At 40.4% G+C, this 23,673-nt stretch overlaps 1 protein-coding gene across 9 annotated transcripts in view; it reads left to right on the top strand.

The window, feature by feature from the left end:
• Positions 1-23,673, top strand: part of FBXL17 (F-box and leucine rich repeat protein 17) — a 485,194-nt gene that overhangs the window by 134,844 nt on the left and 326,677 nt on the right. The gene's annotated exons all lie outside the window — the stretch shown is intronic.

Raw genomic sequence — 23,673 nt, 5'->3', positions numbered from 1 at the left:
CTCTTGATAATTATCTTTTATGTTTCCTTATTTCCTTTTTAATCAGTGTGGGAACATGAGAGAAATATGCCAGGCTCCAGAAATTGGTTTTGGGACTGGTCTTATTTAATATCTTCATTAATGATGTGGAAGAGGGGATAAACATATTAATTACATTCATAGATGATATTAAATTGGGAGATGATGCAAAACAACAGGAAGGACAGAGAAAAATGCAAGATTAGCAATATAGCTGGGAAATAACAATGACATTCAAATAGGAAAATGCAGTCTAGTACAACTGGTAGAAATAACCAGGAATAGGGATGTCACAGGGTGACTGGACCTTTAAGGGATGAGAGGTGCAGCCCAACTTGTGACACTTAGGTTACTTCTCCTGCTTGTCATGTGACTTTGTTTATATGCCTAAAATCAGGCTTTGGGGGTGGCAAGCCAAGGGAGAAGAGAGGACAGACAGCCTGGAGAGGAGCATTGCAGGGGGAAGCCTACCTGCCTGCTTCACAGCTGAGGAGGAGTGTGGAATCCCTTTAACCTATGGGAAGGAACTGAGTTCCCTACAAGCTTAAATTAGAAGCCACAAGGGGGTGAATAAGTATGGCTATGAAGGGTCAAAGGAGACTACATTGTATACTTACTAAATTAAGCTCTGGAAAGGGGGGTGTTACTTTAAGAACTCCAGGCTGTGGATAAGCTATTGGGAAAACCAGGAGGGAACTGAGTGCAGGTTATATCAAGACCATGCCATGCAGGTTAGTGCTGTGGGATAGGATCCTACCTTAAATGTGAGAGAGAAAACTGTTAAGCAATAGTGACCAAAGAGACCTATGGGTGGCAGGTGACATCAGAGAGCATATGAGATAAGAATTTGTAATGTAATATGGCTGCAAAAAATACAAATACAATTTTGTGATGCAATTGTGTCGGCCTCTTGTCATGATAGTGGTTAATTATAGACTCTCTGTACTGGTCAGACCATCTCTAGACTATTCTGTTAAGTTCACATCACCTCAGTACTTGAAAATGTTATTGAACTGGGAGGAATTCACAAAATTAATAAAGTGGCTGGAGGGACTAATTTACTTGAAAAGTTAAAAAGAATTAATTATGTCTAGTTTGGATACATGACCGTGTTGGATACTGAAATCATGTCCTAGCATCTGAAAGGTGTAAACAACATTAGGAGAGAGGAATTACTTAAGTGGGACAAATAGGACTAACCTTCAGTGTCTTAACTGATATGTAAGTATTGTCCTGGGTATGCAGGAAGAAAGAGAAGATGTAAGGAATATGGTTTGATTAGGCTGAGACTTTATTAACTTGTCTGAGAAATACCCTGACGATAACTTGTATAGTGCAGGTCATCATTCTTTCCTTTATCATTCCCATTGGTATGGGAGGGCTGCTGCCAGCTCTCCCCCTTCCCAACCTGGTTCCTGCTTGTTGTTGGAATTCTGCCACCTTCCTCTTACAGGACGGTTAAAGGGGGTTGGGCACTATACTATATATTAGGAGCGCCAATTCACTTTCGCCAGCTTCTTTAGAGGATGCCTTCCTGTAAGTCCACTTCTGACTGGTTTATCAGGGAACTGGACCCCCTATGGAATGAGAACCTGCCAAAGAAGGCAGCAGCTAGTTTGGTTGCCTCATTTTATCGTCAGCTAACAATTTCCCGATAGCTAACAGTTCCTACCCTAATACTGGCAAAAAATATATCCATGCTGTGGTCAGACAGGTATACCCCGTTATCCCTAAATAACTTGGATACCCCATACAATATTTCCTGATGGGTAAAGCTAAGATTTAGTTATGGGTAATTTTAGTAAAAGTCATGGACAGGTCACGGGCAATAAACAAAAATTAATGGCCCTGTGACCTGTCTCTAACTTGTCCTATATAACCCTGACCAAATCTTGGGAGTTCTGGGGGACTCTGGGGGCACAGCTGCTGGTCTGCATAGGGGGCTCTGGGGCACCTGCTGGTGCTTGTGGGGGCAGCACTCCAGCGTGCCTGATGAAGCTTGGGGGGCGAGGGATGGGCTGGGATTGTCGCTGTTGTGGTGGAGCAGTGCCACAACTCCTTTTCTTCTTGCTGGCCAGACAAAGCCTCACCACATTCAGGTTGCATTGACTTCATTTAATCTAACCTATAATTTACTAAGAAATAGAGAGGTTAAGTAATCTGTCTAAGGTCCTGGAGAGATGACCTCGCATGCTTTTGATGCAGGACCATCCTTTCCCTTATTCTAATCTAGCGTTATCTATTATTTAAGACGATTACATCATCTCCTTTCACCAAGTGATCTTAAAATATACAAATATTTGTTAATATTAAGAAAATATTAGGTTTCTTCCTCTGATTAATATTAATTCATTTTTCTTAATATTTTCAATGTGATTTTTTCTTTAATAAATGAGGTTTTGTCATATCTGCACGCCAGAGTTCAAACTGGCACTCGGTGAAATATAGACTAGGGGAAGACTAGGAGAACCAGCCAGAGGAACCGACAGGCTAGTGAAGGGAGTGTGTGGTGTTCTGGAAGTGTTGTGGTGCTCGCTGGGGGGTTTGTTTTGCTGTGGGTGGTGGTGTGTTGGTTTGGTTTGTGTTTCCTGGACTAACAGGACTTAGGTGTGAAGGCTATGACAGATACAGAGGCAGCAGTGGTGGTGACCCAAGCAGTGGAAGATACAATGAAGATGACTGGATGTGGAAGCTGTGGTATGTGCAGGATCCTAGAGGGAGTATCTGAAAAGAGTTTCATCTGCATGAAGTGCTGCCTGATAGAGCTGATGGAAGAAAAGATCAGAGGATTGGAGATGCAGGTGGAAACTCTGATTGAGTTTAGAAGCGGGTTTGAGCAGATGATGGAGCAAAGACATGAGGGGAGACTGCTGGGTGGGTGAGGAAAGTGGACAGTGGAAGCATGTGACTAAGAGAACCAGGCAGAGAAAAAGATGGGCTAGTGAAGGAAAAACAGAGCTGAGGAACAGGTTTGCGGAGTTGGAAAATGAAGAAGGGGCACAGCAGGTGGTCACTGAAGGTGGGAGGGCAAGGAAGAAGAGAAGAGCAGCTAGTTCTATAGGAAGAGACGAAGAATCAATGGAGATAACACCAAATATGAGCCCCAGGAGGATATAGGATGGGTTGCAGAGGATTGCAAAGGGAGGATAGGAATCGAGAGGACTTGCAGCCAGAGGGAATGGGATAGACCGGAGAATCGCACCATCACCAGGAAAAGGCAGGTCTACATGATTGGGGACTCCTTACTGAGAAGAATAGACAGCCCTGTAACAAGAGCTGATCCAGAGAACAGAAGGGTGTGCTGTCTGCCGGGTGCAAAGATACGGGATGTGGACCTGAGGTTGAAGAGGATCTTAACAGGAGCGGGAAGGAATCCACTGATTGTCCTTCATTTGGGAACAAATGATATGGCTAGATTCTCGCTGGAATGTATCAAGGAAGACTATGCCAGGCTGGGGAAGACGCTTAAGGAAACTGAGGCTCAGGTGATCTTCAGTGGGATTCTGCCTTTTCCTAGAGAAGGGCAACAAAGGTGTGACAAGATTACGATGATCAACAGTTGGCTCAGGCAGTGGTGCTAAAAGGAGGGCTTCGGGATGTATGGCCACTGGGAGGCATTCCTGGACAGAGGACTGTTCTCTCAGGATGGACTTCACCTGAGTAGGGATGGAAATAGACTTCTAGGATGGAGGCTGGCACAACTGATTAAGAGAGCTTTAAACTAGGAATTTGCGGGAGATGGTTGGGAGATGTCCAAGTAATCTCCATGCCGGATTTTAACATTCAGAAGTAAGAAAGGATACAGCCGTGGGTAGGAGAATGGACATAAGGAGGAAGGGAAGTTTAGATACCAGTCTGATACTGGCGGTAGAATGTCTGTGCTTAATCAGGTAAAGAATGTGAGCGAAGCCAAACAGCAAAAATTAAGATGTTTGTACACCAATGCAAGGAGCCTAGATAACAAAATGGAGAAACTAGAGCTACTGGTGCAGGAAGTGAAACCAGATATTACAGGGATAACAGAAACATGGTGGAATAGTCGTCATGACCAGAGTACGGATCTTGAAGGGTATGTGCTGTTTAGGAAAGACAGAAATAAAGGCAAAGGTGGTGGAGTAGCATTGTATATCAATGATGAGGTAGACTGTAAAGAAATAAGAAGTGATGGAATGGATAAGACAGAGTCTGTCTGGGCAAAAATCACACTGGGGAAGAAAGCTATTGGAGCCTCCCCTAGGATAGTGGTTGGGGTGTGCTATAGACCACCGGAATCTGATTTGGATATGGATAGAGACCTCTTTAATGTTTTTAATGAAGTTAAATACTAATGGGAATTGTGTGATCATGGGAATCTTTAACTTCCCAGATATAGACTGGAGGACAAGTGCTAGTAATAATAATAGGGCTCAGATTATCCTGGATGCGATAGCTGATGGATTCCTTCACCAAGTAGTTGCTGAACCAACAAGAGGAGATCCATTTTAGATTTGGTTTTGGTGAGTAGTGAAGATCTCATAGAAGAAATGGTTGTAGGGGAATAACCTTGGTTTGAGCAATCATGAGCGAATTCAGTTCAAACTAAATGGAAGGATAAACAAAAATAGATCTGTGACGAGGGTTTTTGATTTCAAAAGGGTTAACTTAAAAAAATTAAGGAAATTAGTAAGGGAAGTGGATTGGACTGAAGAACCTGTGGATCTAAAGGTGGAGGAGGCCTGGAATTACTTCAGATCAAATTTGCAGAAACAATCAGAAGCCTGCATCCCAAGAAAGGGGAAAAAATTCATAGGTAGGAGTTGTAGACCAAGCTGGATGAGCAAGCATCTCAGAGAGGTGATTAAGAAAAAGCAGAAAGCCTACAAGGAGTGGAAGATGGGAGGGATCAGCAAGGAAAGCTACCTTATTGAGGTCAGAACGTGTAGGGGTAAAGTGAGAAAGGCCAAAAGCCATGTAGAGTTGGACCTTGCAAAGGGAATTAAAAACAATAGTAAAAGGTTTGATAGCCATATAAATAAGAAGAAAACAAAGAAAGAAGAAGTGGAACCGCTTAACACTGAGGATGGAGTGGAGGTTAAGGATAATCTAGGCATGGCCCAATATCTATACAAATACTTTGCCTCAGTCTTTAGTGAGGCTAATGAGGAGCTTAGGGATAATGGCAGGATGACAAATGGGAATGAGGATATGGAGGTAGATATTGCCACATCCGAGGTAGAAACCAAACTTGAACAGTTTAATGGGACTAAATGGGGGGCCCAGATAATCTTCATCCAAGAATATTAAAGGAACTGGCACATGAAATTGCAAGCCCATTAGCAAGAATTTTTAATGAATCTGTAAACTCAGGGGTTGTACCGTATGACTGGAGAATTGCTAACATAGTTCCTATTTTTAAGAAAGGGGAAAAAAAAGTGATCTGGGTAACTACAGGCCTGTTAGTTTGACATCTGTAGTATGCAAGGTCTTGAAAAAAATTTTGAAGGAGAAAGTAGTTAGGGACATTGAGGTTAATGGTAATGAGGCATGCATTTATAGTGGATTAGTTAACAACACTGTAAACCCAAGTTTCAGAGTAACAGCCGTGTTAGTCTGTAATCGCAAAAAGAAAAGGAGTACTTGTGGCACCTTAGAGACTAACCAATTTATTTGAGCATAAGCTTTCGTGAGCTACAGCTCACTTCGTCTGCATTAGTAGCTGTCATATTCATTTTGGCATTCAGAATACAATAATCATATTCTATTATGGAATCTACAATACCAAATATGTTTACATGAAATAATTTTTCTAAACAGTAGCAGAATTTACTTAACTAGGATTTGCTGTGGAACATAACCAATATATACAAAAATTAAAAATAAGGAACGCCATTACATAAAGGAAAAGTAGACAAAAGTGCTTATAATAATTTTATATATACAAAATACAGTGCTTCAAATAATTTTGAAAGAATTGCGGCTACTTTTTTGTTCAGAATGTGTATAGGTACATTTTCATCTGGATTTTTGGAAATTCATGCATCTGACTCCCAATGTACATACAAGTGTATAAACTCTGTTAAGTTATGAATTAATGGTATTGGAATATATAATATCCAGCTCCTAAATATAAATTTGCCTTTTTTTCCAGGTGGTTTTACAGTTATTTTTACTAGTAATTCATAAGTGATTGCTTCTGGGTTACCAGGTATTAGTTTCAGCACCTATGATTGGTTCCATTAAATATCAGTTTTATTTTTTAAATTGTAGATACATGTGGGAAATGTCTGATTCCATAATGAGGTGTAGAGCTCTTCCTATCCTAATGGGAGAGAGTGGCTTTACCAAATGGCTAATTATTTATCTCATCAAGGACTTTGTTTTGCTTGTCATACTCCTTTCCTATCTTTTCCCTAATGTTTTACTTTTAAAGATAAAGATTGTGATGGGTTCGGTCACAGAGATCCCCTTGGGACTGTCACCTGAAGTGCTGAAATTACCTCTGAGCCCGTTTTCCTTCCCAGGAAACCCTGCCTTGTTGAGCCAGACACTCTAGCCTGCTGCAACACAGACTCAGGGTCTGGGCCATGCCCCCAAAGCTGGAGACTTTAACCAAAAACTGCTCAGCAGATTACCTCTCCAGCACCAGACACCCAGTTCCCAATGGGATCCAAACCCCAAATATATCCATTTTACTTTGTATAAAACTTATACAGGGTAAACTTATAAATTGTCCGCCCTCTATAACACTGATAGAGAGATATGCACAGCTTTTTGCTCCCCCAGGTGTTAATAACTTACTCTGGGTTCATAATAAACAAAAGTGATTTTATTAAATATAAAAAGTAGGGTTTAAGCGGTTTCAAGTAATAACAGACAGAACAAAGTAAGTCACCAAGCAAAGTAAAGCAAAAACACGCAAGTCTAACTTAATACATTAAGAAACTGATTATGGTTTCTTGCATCTGAAGAAGTGGGGTTTTTACCCATGGAAGCTTATGCTCATATAAATCTGTTAGTCTTTAAGATGCCACCAGACTCTTTGTTGTTTTTGTGGATACAGACTAACACAGCTACCCTCTGATAGTTGAGTACAGGTAATATCTCACCCTCAGAGATATTCCAATAAGCTGCTTTCACAGACTAGACTCCTTCCTAGTCTGGGCCCAATCCTTTCCCCTGGTACAGTCCTTGTTAGTTTCAGCAGACATATTAGGTGGTAACTAGGGGTTCTCATGACTGGCCACCCCTTTGTCCTGATCCACCCACTTTTATAGCTTTGGCACAGGGTGGGAAACTTTTGTCTCTCTGGGTCCCCACCCCTCCTTCTAAATGGAAAAGTACCAGATTTAAGATGGATTTCATTATCAGGTGACATGGTCACATGTCATTGTAAGACTCCTAGTCTCCATTCTTCCTGGGTTAACCCACATGTAAACAGGAAGATTTGCAAGTAAACAGCCATTTACAGTTCATTGACTCTGAAGTACCCTTAATGGCTTCCACTTAATATGTTTACATCAGTAATACAAGTTTAAATCTTATTCTCCTAACTTCAGACATAGAAATAATAAATGCAAACAAATAGGATGAACACACTCTTCATCGGATGAAGTGAGCTGTAGCTCACGAATGCTCAAATAAATTGGTTAGTCTCTAAGGTGCCACAAGTACTCCTTTTCTTTTTGCGAATACAGACTAACACGGCTGTTACTCTGAAACACTCTTGAGACTATAAGATTTGTAATGAGACCTTATAAGAGACCTTTTGCATAAAGCATAATCCAGTTACATCATATTCACATTCATAAGCATATTGCATAAAGTATATGGAATGCAACGTCACAAAGATAATGGGTAAAAATTTGTGCTCTTAAAATAAGACAAGTTATGACCAAGTCATATAAGACAGTGCCATCATTGAGCAGCTGAAACAATCACAGTGTTTACTAGCACCTGAAATGATGGCAATGAAATAAGTGTCAGTGCAAACTGTAGCCACTGTGCTGCACTAAATACACCAGCTGTGAAGTGGTTGGTATTGCTGAGTAAATCCCTTTCTTGCTGGCTTGCCCCTGAGGCTATGAAAAATGTCAGAATTATTCTACCTTTGAGCCATGTAGTTCAAGAAAGAGTCCAGATATCTCATACAATGGGATGTAAGGCTATTGTACGGTATATAAAAATGGGCTCACTGCACTCTGGCAGCTGAATTTCAGAATTCATTGTAAGAGGACACCTTTCATGTTTAAAGGAAGTAGGGTTAATCAGTTCTTCTGTATGTTAGGTTAAATGGAAAACTGGTTTCCAATTTCCTTCTTTAACAAAACTTTTCTACTATATTCTCTATGTTTTCCATGCTGTACCTTTTTATGGAAGGTTTACTGAAAATTCTTCCCATAAGAGTTTTTTTCCATGTTTCATGATAATATTTTGCACCTCTATAGCATCTTTCATTTGAGGACTCTTTAATAAATATGTGTGCGACATAAGTATTGCGATCCATGTTTTATTAAAGAGTAAACAGGTACCGAGAGGTTAATTGATTTGCTGAAGGTCATACAGCAAGGAAGTAGCAAATAAGCTTCGGAATCCAGATTTCTTGATTCTCAATCCATTGCTCTTAACATGATATATTTCTTATGTTATGTTTTACGTTAGGTTTAAAAATAGTCCTTTTACAAAAGCTATAATTCCTGTATGTTGTGGGGAAGAGAAGTACCTTGAATGTATGTGTTTCTTTGAATGTTTTCTGCTCCTAAACATGATGAAATTATACAATCAAACAAACAAAAACTAAATACATTTTACAAAGATAGAAGTATTTGTTCTTGTGTCTTAGGTAAAATACTTATAATCTTAGACCTAAAATAAATCACAGTAATGAGACAAATAGGTGTAGGTAATCCTAGGACTCCATTCTTTAACTGTAACCAGCAGAGTCTTCCGTTTCCTCTCAATCGTAACTTAAAATATTGTTACCATTGTCAGTTTCATAGCTGTAATGTCATTTTACAAATAGTGCCACAAAACAGCTTGACAGTTCTCTGTGATGCCAAAAGGATTTGGTCAGTGGTTCTGCACTCTTTTGGGGTGGAGGAAGCACACTTAGTGAAGGATTGGGTGATTACACACTTGTATACACAGTAATGCGCTATAGGGATTTCTTTTTTAACTATTTCTTTAGAAATCTTCAAGTTTACACATCCTTGCTATGTAAATATCAGAAACAAAACCATTATTACAAGAGTTAGTTTTTGTTTAAAGAGACATTATACAGGATTAAAGTAATCAGATATTTTTGCTTAATAGGGTGTTACTCTATTACAGAAGGAGTATCATTACAACCCCTATGTTGTTTCTAGTGATTTTATTAAACTGAGTGAAATCTTTATCTATACATATTTAATAGACCAGGTATGTCTATCAAATATTAATTTTAAAAAAAGGGACAGGTGTGCTGAGTTTTTTTGCAGGTGAATGTACTTGTCTGAGTACTGAATAAAAGATAACCAAATAGTTATGTATCTATTCGTTGTCTGTTTTGCTGGGTACAAATTGGTGTGTTAATTTTTCCGTAATCACAACCTTCCATATTTTTTTCAAACATTCCTCGATGGTTATTTTTCTTTTCCCAGTAAGAGTCTACCAAGAGCCAAGCAGCTAGTAGTAGATAAGAGATCAGTTCATTTCCTTTTGTGTGGCTGTTTCCACTAGGAAGCCACAGGGAGATTACCAAAGAATCATTTGGTAATAAATATCCATCAATGTGTGAGATTTGGTTATGGATTGCATTCCAATACTCTGATTGGGCATGTCCACCATGTATGAATAAAATCTCCTCTTTCATCATGATTTCTCTAACATTTGTCCCTATCCTGTCTCTGTATTTTTAATCTGACTGGTGTAAGGTATCATTGAAATAATACCTTAAAGAAGTTTTCTTTTGTAGTGCTACAGGCTGAGGTTGCTGGTCCTCTTTTCCAGATCAAACTCGATTCGTCTGAGCTAATTTGTCTAGCCACAGCCTTCTTCCCGTGTGTCATATATGGACACCTTTTTGTCTGCAAAGATTTATATCCGCTAGTTATAAGTTTTTTAAAAAGAAAAGGAGTACTTGTGGTACCTTAGAGACTAACAAATTTATTAGAGCATTTGCTTTCGTGAGCTACAGCTTGAAAGCTTCTGCTCTAATAAATTTGTTAGTCTCTAAGGTGCCATAAGTACTCCTTTTCTTTTTACGAATACAGACTAACATGGCTGCTACTCTGAAACCTGTCTTTATAATTTTTTTGTTTCCTAATTGACCAGACACTATTGCTTCTATTAAAGTTAGCTTTCTGTATAAAACAGTGTTTCTAGAAAGTTGAGAAACATAGTGCCTGGCTTGAAAGTACTGGTACCAGGGGACAGTGGGCCAGTTAAAGTTAGTTCTGATCTCTAAATAAATTAGAAAAGTTTCTTTATTGAATAGCTAGCCAACCATGTATATTCCACATTTCTCCCATCTTTGAAGCTCTCTAGTTCTTGATTTGGGTTAAAATCTGGATTATCTGCAATGGGTGTCATTGGTGAGGGAAAAGAACTGATATCTCTAGTTCTATCCCAAATCCAAACCCACTGCTAAAGGATGTGTGTAAATTTTCTGGTGGGTATGATTTTTTTAGTAATCTGTGGTAGGCTAGTGATATTTACACTTTTGCAATCTTTTTGTGGCTAGGTTAGAGCACCCCCACTCCCCTACAGTTTAGAGCTGTCTGGCATGTTAGTACAATAGAACATTTGGAACAGCTAGTCCACTCTGTTTAATGGGTCTGTACAAAGTATCTGCTATCTCTCTTGGACTTGTCTTATTCAATATAAATTCTACCATCATCCTCTGTATTCCTGCTAGGGTGGGATGATCACAGAAGGATTTTTAAATAAGAAAGAGATCCTTGGGTGAATATTCATTTTGACTGTGGCTATTCTTCACCACCAAAAATTGGCATTCTTCCGCTAGCACTCCAGACCTTTTCTTCATTTGCTGAAGTGGTGTTTTGACATTTAACTCATAGAGCTCTTCTAGGGTTGTTTGAGATTTGAATTCTGAGATATCTTATAGAATTTGTTGCTCATTTGTATCCAAGTGTTTTCTGGAGGAGTGACTTTTCAGAGTCTAGCAAATTTATAGCTAACGTTTCAGATTTGGCATAATTTACTTTAAATCCAGACACTTTCCCAAAGTCCTGGATTTCTTTAGAAACTAATTTTAGGGAAAATAGTTGGTTTAGATAAAAATACTATTACATTATCAGCATGTAATGCTATTTTCTGATGTGTTCCCGCAAATTTAAGCTTTCGAGCAAATTGCCTATCAATTTTATTTCCTTTTTCATTAAACTGCTTTGTATACCTGCGGGCTTTTCCAGAGGTGTCTGTCCATTAACATATGCAACTGTCCTCTAGTATTAGTAACTGTTATCTTTTTTTTCTGAACCTGGGTTTTTATTAATGTCTTGTAACCTTTTCATTTCCTGTTCTAGTTTTATTTTTTCTTCAGCTCCTTTTTTCAATTGAGAACCTCTGCTTTTCAACTGACCCCTAAATATGCTTTACCTGCCTCCCAGAGAAGCCCTCTTTTTTTTATTTTTTATTTTTTTATATTGTCCATATAATTTATTTGGAAGTATTGAACAATTCACTCTTCAATTGCTGCAACCCAGTCTTTGTCTTGGAGAAGCAAGCAGTTCATTTTCCAATACAGTGATTTTTAGGACCAACCCAGATATCAAATATTGCTTCCACTGGTGCATGATCTGACCATGTAATGTTGCCGATTTCCACAGACCTTGTCTGCTTCGTTAATGACTTAGAGATTAACATTAAGTCTCTTCTAGTATATAACCGATAAGGATGTGAATAATATATGCAGTCTTTTTCCCCTGGGTACAGTTTTCTCTAGAAGTCTGAAAGATTGAGTTGTTGGTACAGAGAAGTCAATGCTGTATCTGCTTCCCTGTCCCCCATGTCTTTTTTTATCAGATCCCTCCCAGTAAGGAGTCGGTGTGGAATTGAAGTCTCCTCCAAGTAGAATTTCCCCCTCCCCATAGTGTTGCAGTGTTTTAAATAAGTCCTTTTAAAATTTTTTTTTTGCTTTTGGTTGGGAGCATACACTGAGCCCACTGTTTTTAATAACCTAGCAATTGTGCCCTTCAACAGTATAAATCATCCTTCCTTATCCTTAAATTGATCTTTAATCTGAAAAGTACATGTTTAGCAAATATTATTCCTACTCCTCTTTTCTTTTCTTTAGACAAAATGTCTGTTGAAACCAGTTACCTTTCATGTCTATAATTTGCTCCTCCTGAAAATGAGTTTCTTGAAGTAGAATAATTTGAGAGTCGGTTTTAAGTTCTACCAGGGCTTTTTTCCTTTTAACAACATGATATAGCCCTTTGATATTCAAAGATGTTACTCTCAATGTGTCTTCCTTTTAAAGTAACTGTTCAGCTTATTGAAAAACCTGAAATTATTGTGATTCTTCAGCTGTTTGATAAAATGAACCCTTGTGTTGCCAGTGACTCTCTTGTTTTTAATTATGTTGCATTCACTATTGTGTGCCTGAATATGGCTTAGTTTCTGTTTGTAAACTTCCATATTTACTTCTTGTATTAATTCTGCCTGGCATCCCCACTTCTCTTCCCCCTTCTGCATTCCCTTCACTCTAAATTAACAAATGAAATACCAACGTAACATGTAAAACAGTCCCAAAACGACTATGCTTTGCTGAACCCTCATCCCTGTACTCTCCCCATAAGCACTTGGATTGCTTCTCTTGCAATCCAAAGGAGGTACATTCTCCACCTATAGGACCTTGACCCTCACGTTTAGGGATATATTTCTATCTGATCATTTGAGTTATGGGGAGGGTTTACACAGAACCCGTAAAGACTCCTTCCCAACTCCTCTCTATCTTCTCTAATCTCCTCCAACCTTGAAATCTCCCCTTCCCCCGACTCCCTTCGTATTGTTCTTTATTTCCTCTACGTTTTAAAGTACAGAACACAACTATTAAAGTAAGCTTCATACTGTTTTGCTTATAACATTAGCATAGTCACTGTCCAGTTGTTCATTCCCGGTGACTCACAAGAAGTCCCTTCTGATTAGTTTTTGGATTATTGTCAGGTATCTGAGTTCTCTTGTTCAGCTTCACTTCTGCCATTACTAGTGTATGGTCTCTCTTCTTTTTTTTTCCTGTCTTCTTTTTCCTGGGTTTCAACATTCACCAAGAGATCTTTTTAAGTAGCTTAGTTGTAGTTACTATCTCTGGAGAATCTTCTTGTATTTCTTGAGATTTGGATTTGTATCCTAAGTGACTGGAGTGTATTTTTTCCTTATTTACAGTCTCTTATTGTATAATACTGATTTTTGGAAGATGAATCAGATTTTAAATGGGAATCCCTGTTTATTGTGGATATCTTCCTTCTTGAATGCTGCTGTAATTCCCCCCGGCTCTCCTCTCTTTTTTAAAGTTAGGGCAGAGAGGTCATGGAAATTTTGCAGCTTGTGGCTTTTGAGTATGAGCTCTCAATACTCTCTGGCTTTTTTCATAACTACATTTTTTTGCTGATAGTCATGAAATTTCACAATGAGATCTCTGGGTTTATTAGTATTATGAGACCCAAGTAAGGGGAGCAGCACCCTGTTTGCTCTCTCCCCTTTTCCAGAGAGTTCAGATGTAATAACTGCGCAATTAAAGTTTTTACATACCAAATTGGGTGTCCTCCTTCAGCGTTGTCAGCCAGTCCCATAATTCTGAAATTGCTGCTTCTTGGTCTTTTTTTCTATATTCTCCAATTTAAGGCAGCATTTCTGTCTCTTTGCTCCACCACAGCCAGGCAACACTGCAGCAGTTTTTCTCGCTTGCTTTTCTTAGGTCTCCAACACTGTGACTGTATCTTCTAAGTCAGCACCTTCTTTCTTTACTGCGAGAAGCCTGGTCATCAGATCATCTCTCATGGCCTTATACTCCGAGAACTCATGTCTGCTTTGGTAGCTATTTGATTTTCTTGAGCCCTGGCATTTCTGCTTGATTTGGCTGCTACATGTTCACTTGGAGCCTGACAGGCTTCTCCATACTGTGAGCCAGAAACATTCTTCTTCGTGAGATGTCCTTTTCAACTGTCAGATTTTCTCAGAGAATCCATCCTCTGCAACTATGTGCTCTGTGTTTTGGGGGAGTGTAGCAGGTTTTGGGAGTCGATGGAGGCACATTGCTCCTGACCCTTGCTCCTTATTCCAGGCTCCCACTGCTGGTTCCTGTTTCTGCTCCAGTTGATACTCTGGCTCTGACCCTTGGCTCCTGATTCCTGGATCTTGGCTCCATCTCACTCCCTGGACTTAATATGTCAGCTCCTGATTTGGTCTTTTGCCACTGGGCCTGGTCACCTCTGCTCCAATCACGAGGCCAGGCAACCACCTTGACCATTAGATAAGACTGCCCACTACCCAGTCCGCAACAGTGTCTTGTGTACTGCAGTAGCTCAAATAGTTGTGCTGGGAATAGAGGATGACCTGACATTCCATTTTACTGGGTTTGACCCAGTTTGGGTAGAAAGATAGAGGGTCCCAGCTGTTTTTAGTAAAATCAAGGATTTTAATTTGGTTTTCCTGTTTAATTTGGTTTTCCAGAGTAACCCAAAGACGTTTGGTCAGCTGCCTGTCTCATTGCCAACATGTGCTGCTTTGTCCCCAATCAAGTCTGCATTTTCCCTCCCATGATTCTGTGCTGGCTGCTTCTCAGGTCTTTAACAGATACATTTCTAGCAGATATACTCTCTTTAGAGTTGGTGTCAGTGAGTTTCAACCTTTAGAGGTTAATCTTCTGTCTAATACATTTAATAAAGCCAAGATAGATTTGTATTCATATTGAAGCCTACTTCCTTGTATTCATATTGTAGCCTAATAGCTTATCATTTTATGAACACTTCCCCTAATGCTTGTATGGGTGAAGTTGAGTGCATGATTTGGTTTAAAGTATTCCTTTTGCATTAATCCTAATTGGGCATGTCTTATTTTTCTCATCACCAATGTATCAGGTGATTCTTCATCTAAGAAACCTTTTACAGAATAAAGTTGTCATAATATCTGCCTAGCCATATTCTGATAATAGCTGCAACTATGCTATGTTGCCAAGAAATGTCCTGCACAACTTGACACAAAGAAGGTGCTACATGCCTGTGTGTGTGTGTGTGTGTGTGTGTGTGTGAATGGCTGGTTCTATGAGGGGAGATGGGAGGTGTTGCAGAGTTGGCCACAAGGGATGAAAGGATTTCAGGGCTCTATTAGGACTGAATGAACCTCTTAGGTATATGATTAGTTTCCAAAACCACAAGTGGTGAATTATACATGACACTTTAGTAATTAATATGAAAAGAGCAACATAGAACATAGCAGCAATTTTCCATTTTCAGCTCATAATCCCTTAACTATTTTGGGCAACTATACATGCAGCTCAACTTTTAAATACACATACACAGAAATTTGAAAAATATGAGTTGGGGTTTTTTTGGTTAATATTTTCAACCTGCTGTCATGGAGCAGCAATTTGAATACAAATGTCCTTCATTTTGTCACTGCACTGCAGAGTCTGTTGTTGTGAAAAGGATGTATGCATAACATTATTGCTTTATTCAATATATCTCATCAGTAGTCATACTATTTCTCCCTAGTGAATATACAAAACACTGAATATATAAAACACTTTGAGATCGATAAATGATGCTAGATTCTCTCATTACGTAAACTCTTAAAATGTAGTCTCTACTGTGCTTGCTAGGGGTCTGATCATTAAGGGTGCAAGTCTGTCACGGAGGTCAAGGAAGTCACAGATTCCGTGACTTTCGGGGACCTCTATGTATTCTGCAGCCAGCTGGTACGACTGACCCCAGGGCCACTGGAGCAGCTAGGGTAGCCCCAAGACTGGCCACACTGGCCCATCCTCAACAGTGGAGGTCCCAGGCCACTCCTTTTTCCCCCAACAGGGACCACCCACTCCGCCGAGCTCCAGTGGGTGTCCCGGAGGGGCCCCCCCCAGAGCACTAAAGGGCGCTCCAGAGCCCCCCCTCCTGAGCAGCAGCTGCTCTTCCAGAATCCCCCCAGGACACTCAAGATTTAGTCATGGGTATATAGTACAAGTCATGGACAGGTCACGGGCCATGAATTTTTATTTATTGCCCGTGACCCATCCCTGACGTTTACTAAAATTACCAATGACTAAATCTTAGCCTTCCTGATCATACATGGTGTTGAGCATACTTCTCATTGTAATCGGTGGGAGTTAAGAGAATGCAACATGTTGCAGGATTTGACTTTAAAAATGTTTTAAAATAAAACTTGTAGACATCTGGATCATTAAAGTACTCTGTGGGAAAACAATTTCTTCCTGACCTACTCAATCATCTTTCCTTATTTTTTTAAAAACCAGGGATGATTACTATTTAATGACAGCCATAGATATGAGTAGTATAACTGAAGTTAATCACTGAATGTAAAAAGAAGCCATTTACCTCCATCTTTAGTAAAGTCTAATATTTGTACCCAGCATTTTAGAATGTGAGATTCCATTCATATCTTCTTGGTGACCTCAAGTTTTTAATGGCAGTTCTTTAGAAATGCTTTAAAGTGACAGGGCTTGATTTTGCTCTCTTAGGGCAGTGGTCTGCAAAGTGGGGTGCGCAAGACGATCGAGTGGGGGGCGCAGCAGAAGAAGCGCTGCCAGAGCAAAAGGGTGGCGTGGCAGGAGGAGCACCGCCGGAGGGGGGAGGGAAATAAAAGGGGGGGTGGGGGGCGGTCTTGAGTCCTCCAGCCCGTGGAGGAGCAGCTGCGCAGCCAGCGGCCGGAAAGAAGCGGCACTTTCCCCTTCAAAGCCGGCCGGAGAGAAGCGGTGTTTCTCTCTGATCGCTGGCTGCGCGTTTGCCCCTGCTCCTCCTGAGTCCCCCGGCCCGTGCTCGCAGGGCCGCATTCCGAAAGGGTCTTTAGCGCTGCAGGCCAGGGCCCCGGGGCCCCGAAGCCCCTAACCCCCCTGCGTTCCGGGGGGGTGGAGGGAGGGCAGCTCCCAGAATGGTGCCGCGTTGCGGAGAGCCACCTGCGCACCCCCTGCACCAAACAGGAGCTGCCCCAGGTAAGTGCTCTGCACCTCCGGCCTGCCCCAGCCCTGAGCATCCTCCCACACCCTAGCTCCCTCCCAGACCCCGCACCCCACCCTGAGCGCCCGCTGTATCACAAAGTGTTAAGCCAAGATTTTCAAAAATAATAAAGCGTATTCAATCACATTGCTCTCACTAAAAATATTATTAATAATAATTTTTTTTAGTGAGAGCAAAAAGGTTTTTTGTACTGTTAATAAAATAAAATATTTTTTTTTAAATATTGTTTTTCATCTTTATCTCATCATTTTTAATTTCTATTTTTGTGTATGTTTTATAATTTACATAATATATTAGTACAGTAGTACATGTATATAATTTATACATAAATAAATATACATATATTGGGAGTGCATGCTCAAAAATTTTTTACTGATAGGGGTGCGTGATGAAAAACGTCTGGATACCACTGTCTTAGGGAATGCCTACAAGGAGACACACAGGAAAGTTAAGCTGAATTAATGTGAATTTAGAGTGCATTAAGCCCCTGTATGGATGCTCTCATTCATAAGGAAAGTGGCTTTAGTTCCTACAGGGTATTAAGCTAAAGCAAACTAAGGCACTTTGCTTCTGAATGAGAGCATCCACACTTGGGTTTACAAAAAGAAAAGGAGTACTTGTGGCACCTTAGAGACTAACCATTTTATTTGAGCATAAGCTTTTGTGAGCTACAGCTGAATGCGTCCGATGAAGTGAGCTATAGCTCACGAAAGCTTATGCTCAAATAAATTGGTTAGTCTCTAAGGTGCCACAAGTACTCCTTTTCTTTTTGCGATTACAGACTAACACGGCTGTTACTCTGAAACTTGGGTTTACAGTGTTGTTAACTAATCCACTATAAATGCATGCCTTCAGTTAATTTGTCTTAACTTTCCTAAGTGTACCTTTGTAGACATGCCCTTGCACATTGTTTCTGTGCCTGACTTTATTGATTTTCTTAAAGAAACAATGAAAAGTAAAAAAGGTCAATGACTTACAGGTTGTCTGTTTCCAAATACTGCACACTTCATGGAATCTCCAGTAGAAATATGCAAATGAGGCAATTTTGCCCCTGTCAAGGCTGCAAGACTGGACAATACTATGTAGACACAACATGTTAGGGAGGGGTATAATAGTAATAAAATGGGAGAATATATACATGAATAGAGAAGGAGAAGATGTGGGGGGCAGTGAAGAGGAGTTAGGTGGAATGGAGATCTGGCCTTGTTTGAACCTTCTCAATATTTTTTATCCAAAGGTATCTAAAATTTCTTTGTATTCAAATAATTGTTTTCTATGGCAATAAACTGTTCTTTCTTTGGCTAAAAGAAAAGGAGTACTTGTGGCACCTTAGAGACTAACCAATTTATTTGAGCATGAGCTTTCGCGAGCTACAGCTCACTTCATCGGATGCATACCGTGGAAACTGCAGTAGACATTATATACACACACAGACCACGAAACAATACCCCCTCCTACCCCCCTGTCCTGCTGGTAATAGCTTATCTAAAGTGATCATCAAGTTGTTTCATGGTCTCTGTGTGTATATAATGTCTACTGCAGTTTCCACGGTATGCATCCGATGAAGTGAGCTGTAGCTCACGAAAGCTCATGCTCAAATAAATTGGTTAGTCTCTAAGGTGCCACAAGTACTCCTTTTCTTTTTGCAAAGACAGACTAACACGGCTGTTACTCTGAAACCTTTCTTTGGCTGTAACTCAGACAGGTTTGAATTCCACTGCTGTGTTCTGGGCATAAGTCTACTCTTCCATATTTGCAAAATCATGCTGTGACAGGGTCCCCGCGGTACAACCTGGACTATGGGACTGCTGAGCCCTCCAAAACCCACCAGCCTGTGATGCTGATGTCAAGCTACAAACCTCTGACAGGCACTGTACTTACACAGACATCCTTAGGCAGGTCCACACCCAACTGTGTTACATGAATGATCTCCCAGCCACTCAAGAACCATTAATAGAGAGACTCCAGCCAATTCCCCCCAGCTCTCCAGCCTTGCACCACCAGAACTTTGCCGATTTGCACTGGTCAGAAGCCTGGTCAGTATAAGCTCACTGGTACACCAGTCTGAAAAAAGGGTAGTGGACATGCAATAGCTCTTGTTAACCTAAGCTGAGTTTTTGCAAACACTTCAACCAAAACACAGTTTTAGGTAAAATATAAAACAGATGCATTAACTACTGAAAGGTTGATTTTAAGTGATTATACATGCTAGTCATAAAGGTCAGAGATAGTTACCTTAAGAAAATGAAAAATAAACATGCATTCTAAAAACTAAAATTGTAGTCTAAGCAAGAGTTGAATCAAACAATGTCTCAGTCTGACAGATGGTATAGCAGGTTAAGTTCCTTAATGTACCGACTAGACTCCCTTTCTAGCCTGGGACCACTCATCCCAGTTCAAAGTCTTTGTCTTCCAAACAGATCCTTTTTCCAGGATCAAAATGTTGAGATGTGTGGGAGAGAGGCCAAGTGATGACATCACTTCACCTCTTTTATATTTTCTTCGAGCGGTTGGTTATGAGCGTCTCCCAACCTTACAACATACTTCAGTAACACGTGTAGCAATGCTTCATAACTTCACAAATTATGATAGCACCATACAATTCAATAGGATATTGATGTTCAGCAGATCAAGACTTTTAAAATGATACCTCAAAAGGTATACTTTGTACAAAACATATCATAAAAATATCACCATGGTGAATGTGGGGATTCCAGATTGGTACTTAGAGGTACGGAGTATCACACATGCGCTTTGTGATCATTGCAGCCCTAAAGAACCAAAGTCTGTGTGGCAGAGTTAATCCCATTTTACCAGGTAAATGTCCTATGATATAACTTTCATCTGCGGTTTGACTCCTGAAGCGGAGCTTTATTTTAACTCTAGAGTCCACCTCTTTCCACAGCTGCCTGACTATTGGACAGTCCCATCCGTGCATCAGGGTTCTTTTTTCTTTTTTTGTTGTATTAAGCATAGGCTGAGATCCACAGATGCACTTTTAACATTATATACTTTGCTACTGGGATTCTTTTTAAGGGATGTGACAAATCCTTTGTCCAAACTAGGTTCCCAGTAGTTGTGGCCTCTGGCAGTCTTAGGGCATCTGGATTAATTGATACATTTAAAGCGGAAAAATCCCTTTTTTATACGCAAAACCGTGGGAGTGTCTACATTTGTCAATGACTTTTTGCATTGAAACTCAGAAGTTTCACCGCAAAAATGAAACCACCTGCATGAGAGATGGACAGCTCTTCGCCCCCCACCGCCCCAACCTGTCATCAAAATGGAGAGAGCTTCACTGTGGGATAGATGCCCTAGAGCGCTGCTGTCATCGGGAATGGAAGTGCTGCTAATATAAACACTCTCTGAGGCCCGAGGAATTAAGTGAGTACACAAACCAGTGCTTTACTTTCACCGGTTCTCTTAGTTGTAAGTACTGCCACTCCACTGAGGATGGCAGGCCATAATGATGCTTTAGTGTTAGAAAATCACTGACTAATCGAGAAACGTGTATGATGCCCCTGCTCAGGCAGTTCTTCCAAATCATGGGTTTGTTCCTAATTTGCAAGTCTTGGTTGCCCCAAATAGGTGCTTTTGCACACTGGCAAGGATTAAATTGCTGCATCTCTGCTTGGATAGCCCAAATCCTTTGTGCAGCCACCACAGTATGCAGCTTATTTTTTTCTTCATCGGACAAAAAGAGGAGCCAAGGAACCCATGGGGGCAGAACAGGTTCGGGGGGAATTGGATGCATTAATACACGTTCCATTTCCATCCTCATGATTATAACAGTGTTAGCATGTTGGAACCAATCTAACATCTGAGACATCATAAAAGCATATGATTTATTTTGTAGGCCTCTGAACACAACCTGCTTCCCCTTTGCCTCTTGGGAGTTGGAGTTTTATTAAATGATAGTTGTGAACGTTGACCAGGGTCCCACCGGAAGGCTCTGATAATGCTATTAAATTTTCTTAAATAAGACAAAGGAATATATGCAGATAGGCCACTTAGAATGTAGAGGAGCCTAAGCAGAATATTCATTTTTATTGTGATAATACTTTCCCATAGACTCAGGAAGAGAGGATGCCACCTATTTGTGTCACTAACTGTTTGAGAGAGTACAGGATCTAAATTTATTATCACTAGTTTATTAATATTTCTTGGAACTTTTATAGATAGGTTCATAACTGCATCCGTTTGCCTATGAAAATTCCACTAAAGAGTGCCCTACTACATGCCAACTGGGAGATTTCCAATAGTTCTGCTCCTCCCCCCCATTTTATTTTGTATCCAGATATTGATAGAAGTTTTTGAATTAGTGCTAAGAGGGCTGGAATTGTGATTTCTGACTTGCATGTAACATCAATTTATTTACCATGGAACCATGTTGGAAGAGCCTATATGGCTATTGCCAGGGCTCAAGAGCCAAATCAAACAGTAATGGAAACAACTTTCCTGAAGAGGCTGAAAGTAGCCGAAATCACATTGTTGGTTATGTTGTGGAAGGTGAGGTGAGATCATAACACTTGGATCCAGGAACTAAATACAGCTCCAAATCCAAGTTTTTGTACGGTATAAAACATACCTGTAGCCCACTGTATCAAAAGACTTCCCTGCATTTAAGACTAAAATGGTATATGGTTTGGGATTGTCGTATTTTATTGCTATAATATCAATTAGTCAGGCATCGGCAACCTTTGGCACACAGCCCGCCAGTTTACTTGCAGCGTCTGCAGCTTCGGCCAATCGCAGCTTCCGCTGGCCATGATTCGCCATTCCAGGCCAATGGGGCCTGCGAGAAGTGGCAGCCAGCACATCCCTCGGCCCACACTGCTTCCTGTTGGCCTGCAGTGGTGAACCGCGGCCAGTGGGAGCTGTGATCGGCCGAACCTGCAGATGAGGCAGGTAAACAAACCGGCCCGGCCCGCCAAGGGCCTTACACATGCCAAAGGTTGCTGATCCCTGCAATAAGTTGGCGAAGCTTAACAGAACCATGGCAGCCTCTGACAAACCTGACTTGATTTGGATGTATGATAGAGCCCAAAACCTTTTAATAGAATCATAGAATATCAGGGTTGGAAGGGACTTCAGGAAGTCATCTAGTCCAACCCCCTGCTCAAAGCAGGACCAATCCCCAACTAAATCATCCCAGCCAGGACTTTGTCAAACCTGACCTTAAAAACCTCAAAGGAAGGCGATTCTACCACCTCCCTAGGTAACACATTCCAGTGCTTCACCACCCTCCAGTCTCCTTGCCAGGACTCTTGGCAATATGTTGACATCACTATTAGTAAGTTAAATTGACCTGTAATTGGAGTATAGTGGCATCTCTTCCTTGTTTAGGAATAACTGATATTAAGGCTTCTCTTATCATAGGCAGAAGGGTACCCTCTGTAAGTGACTAATTAAATATTTCAAGCATCTTGTCAGACAGAAGTTCAAGGAAGTGTCTATGGCATTTAACTGAGAAGCCATCGGGCCCAGGGGCTTTCCGTACTTTTATATTCTTAATTGCCCAATTAACTCATCTTATGTTAGGGGGGTGTCAAGGTTTCAACACTAGATTGCAGTAATATTTTGAAAAATTGATCCAAAACTCTTGTGGAGAGGTTTGTGTCTAATTTGTACAGATATTTATAGAAATTAAAGAACTCTTTATTAATATCTTTGTGATGAATATAATTTACCATATTTGTCATGGCTGGTTGTGATTCTACATGCAGATGCGTTCTCTCTTATGTGGCATGCTAACAGCTTGCCTGCTTTTTCATCTGATACCCAGAAATCCTGCCTAAATTGAAATAGGGTGAATTCAGTGTGTGCCAAGTATATCTTGGTGAATTTATATCTACAATTGATCAGGGATCATAACCTATCTGGAGATGGGACTGTGGCATAAGAAAAATAAAGCTCATTTACTTTTTTCTCAAGGGCCATCATATTTTCTCCATGTTCCTTCTTCTAGGCAGATGCAAAACCAATAATTCTACCTCTCAATAGGCCTTGAGCATCTCCCACAATAGCCTGCTAGAAGCTGTTGAAGGTTCATTTATCTCCAGGAACAGACCAATTTCTTTTTCAATAAGAACTTTGAAATGGAGATATAATAAAAGTGAAGTAATAAATGTCCATCTACATGGCCATTTCTTACCCGGCTCTTTTGATAGTTGAAGAGTTTTACAGGGGCATAATCAGAGACAACAACTGGTATCGATGGAAGAATCAATTACAGAATTAACCAAGTCCCTGGAGATCAAAGGTAATCTATATGGGAGTAGGACTCGTACTGGGGAAAAGCATAAATAGTTCCTACTTATTTGGATGAGCTGTCAAATATCACATAGTCCCAGGACTTTAATGTGCAATTCCAGGCCATTCTATTTTTGGTTAGTTTATGACCCTTATGACAAAAGGATCGAGCCCTTAATTAAAATCCCCAGAAATCATAACAGGGGGTGTGGGGTTCTCCATATAATTTAGTAAATAG

The sequence above is a fragment of the Lepidochelys kempii genome, chromosome 5 (genome assembly GCF_965140265.1).
Source record: "Lepidochelys kempii isolate rLepKem1 chromosome 5, rLepKem1.hap2, whole genome shotgun sequence".
NCBI classification, from domain to species: Eukaryota; Metazoa; Chordata; order Testudines; family Cheloniidae; genus Lepidochelys; species Lepidochelys kempii.
This window is presented reverse-complemented; position numbering and strand designations above follow the sequence as displayed.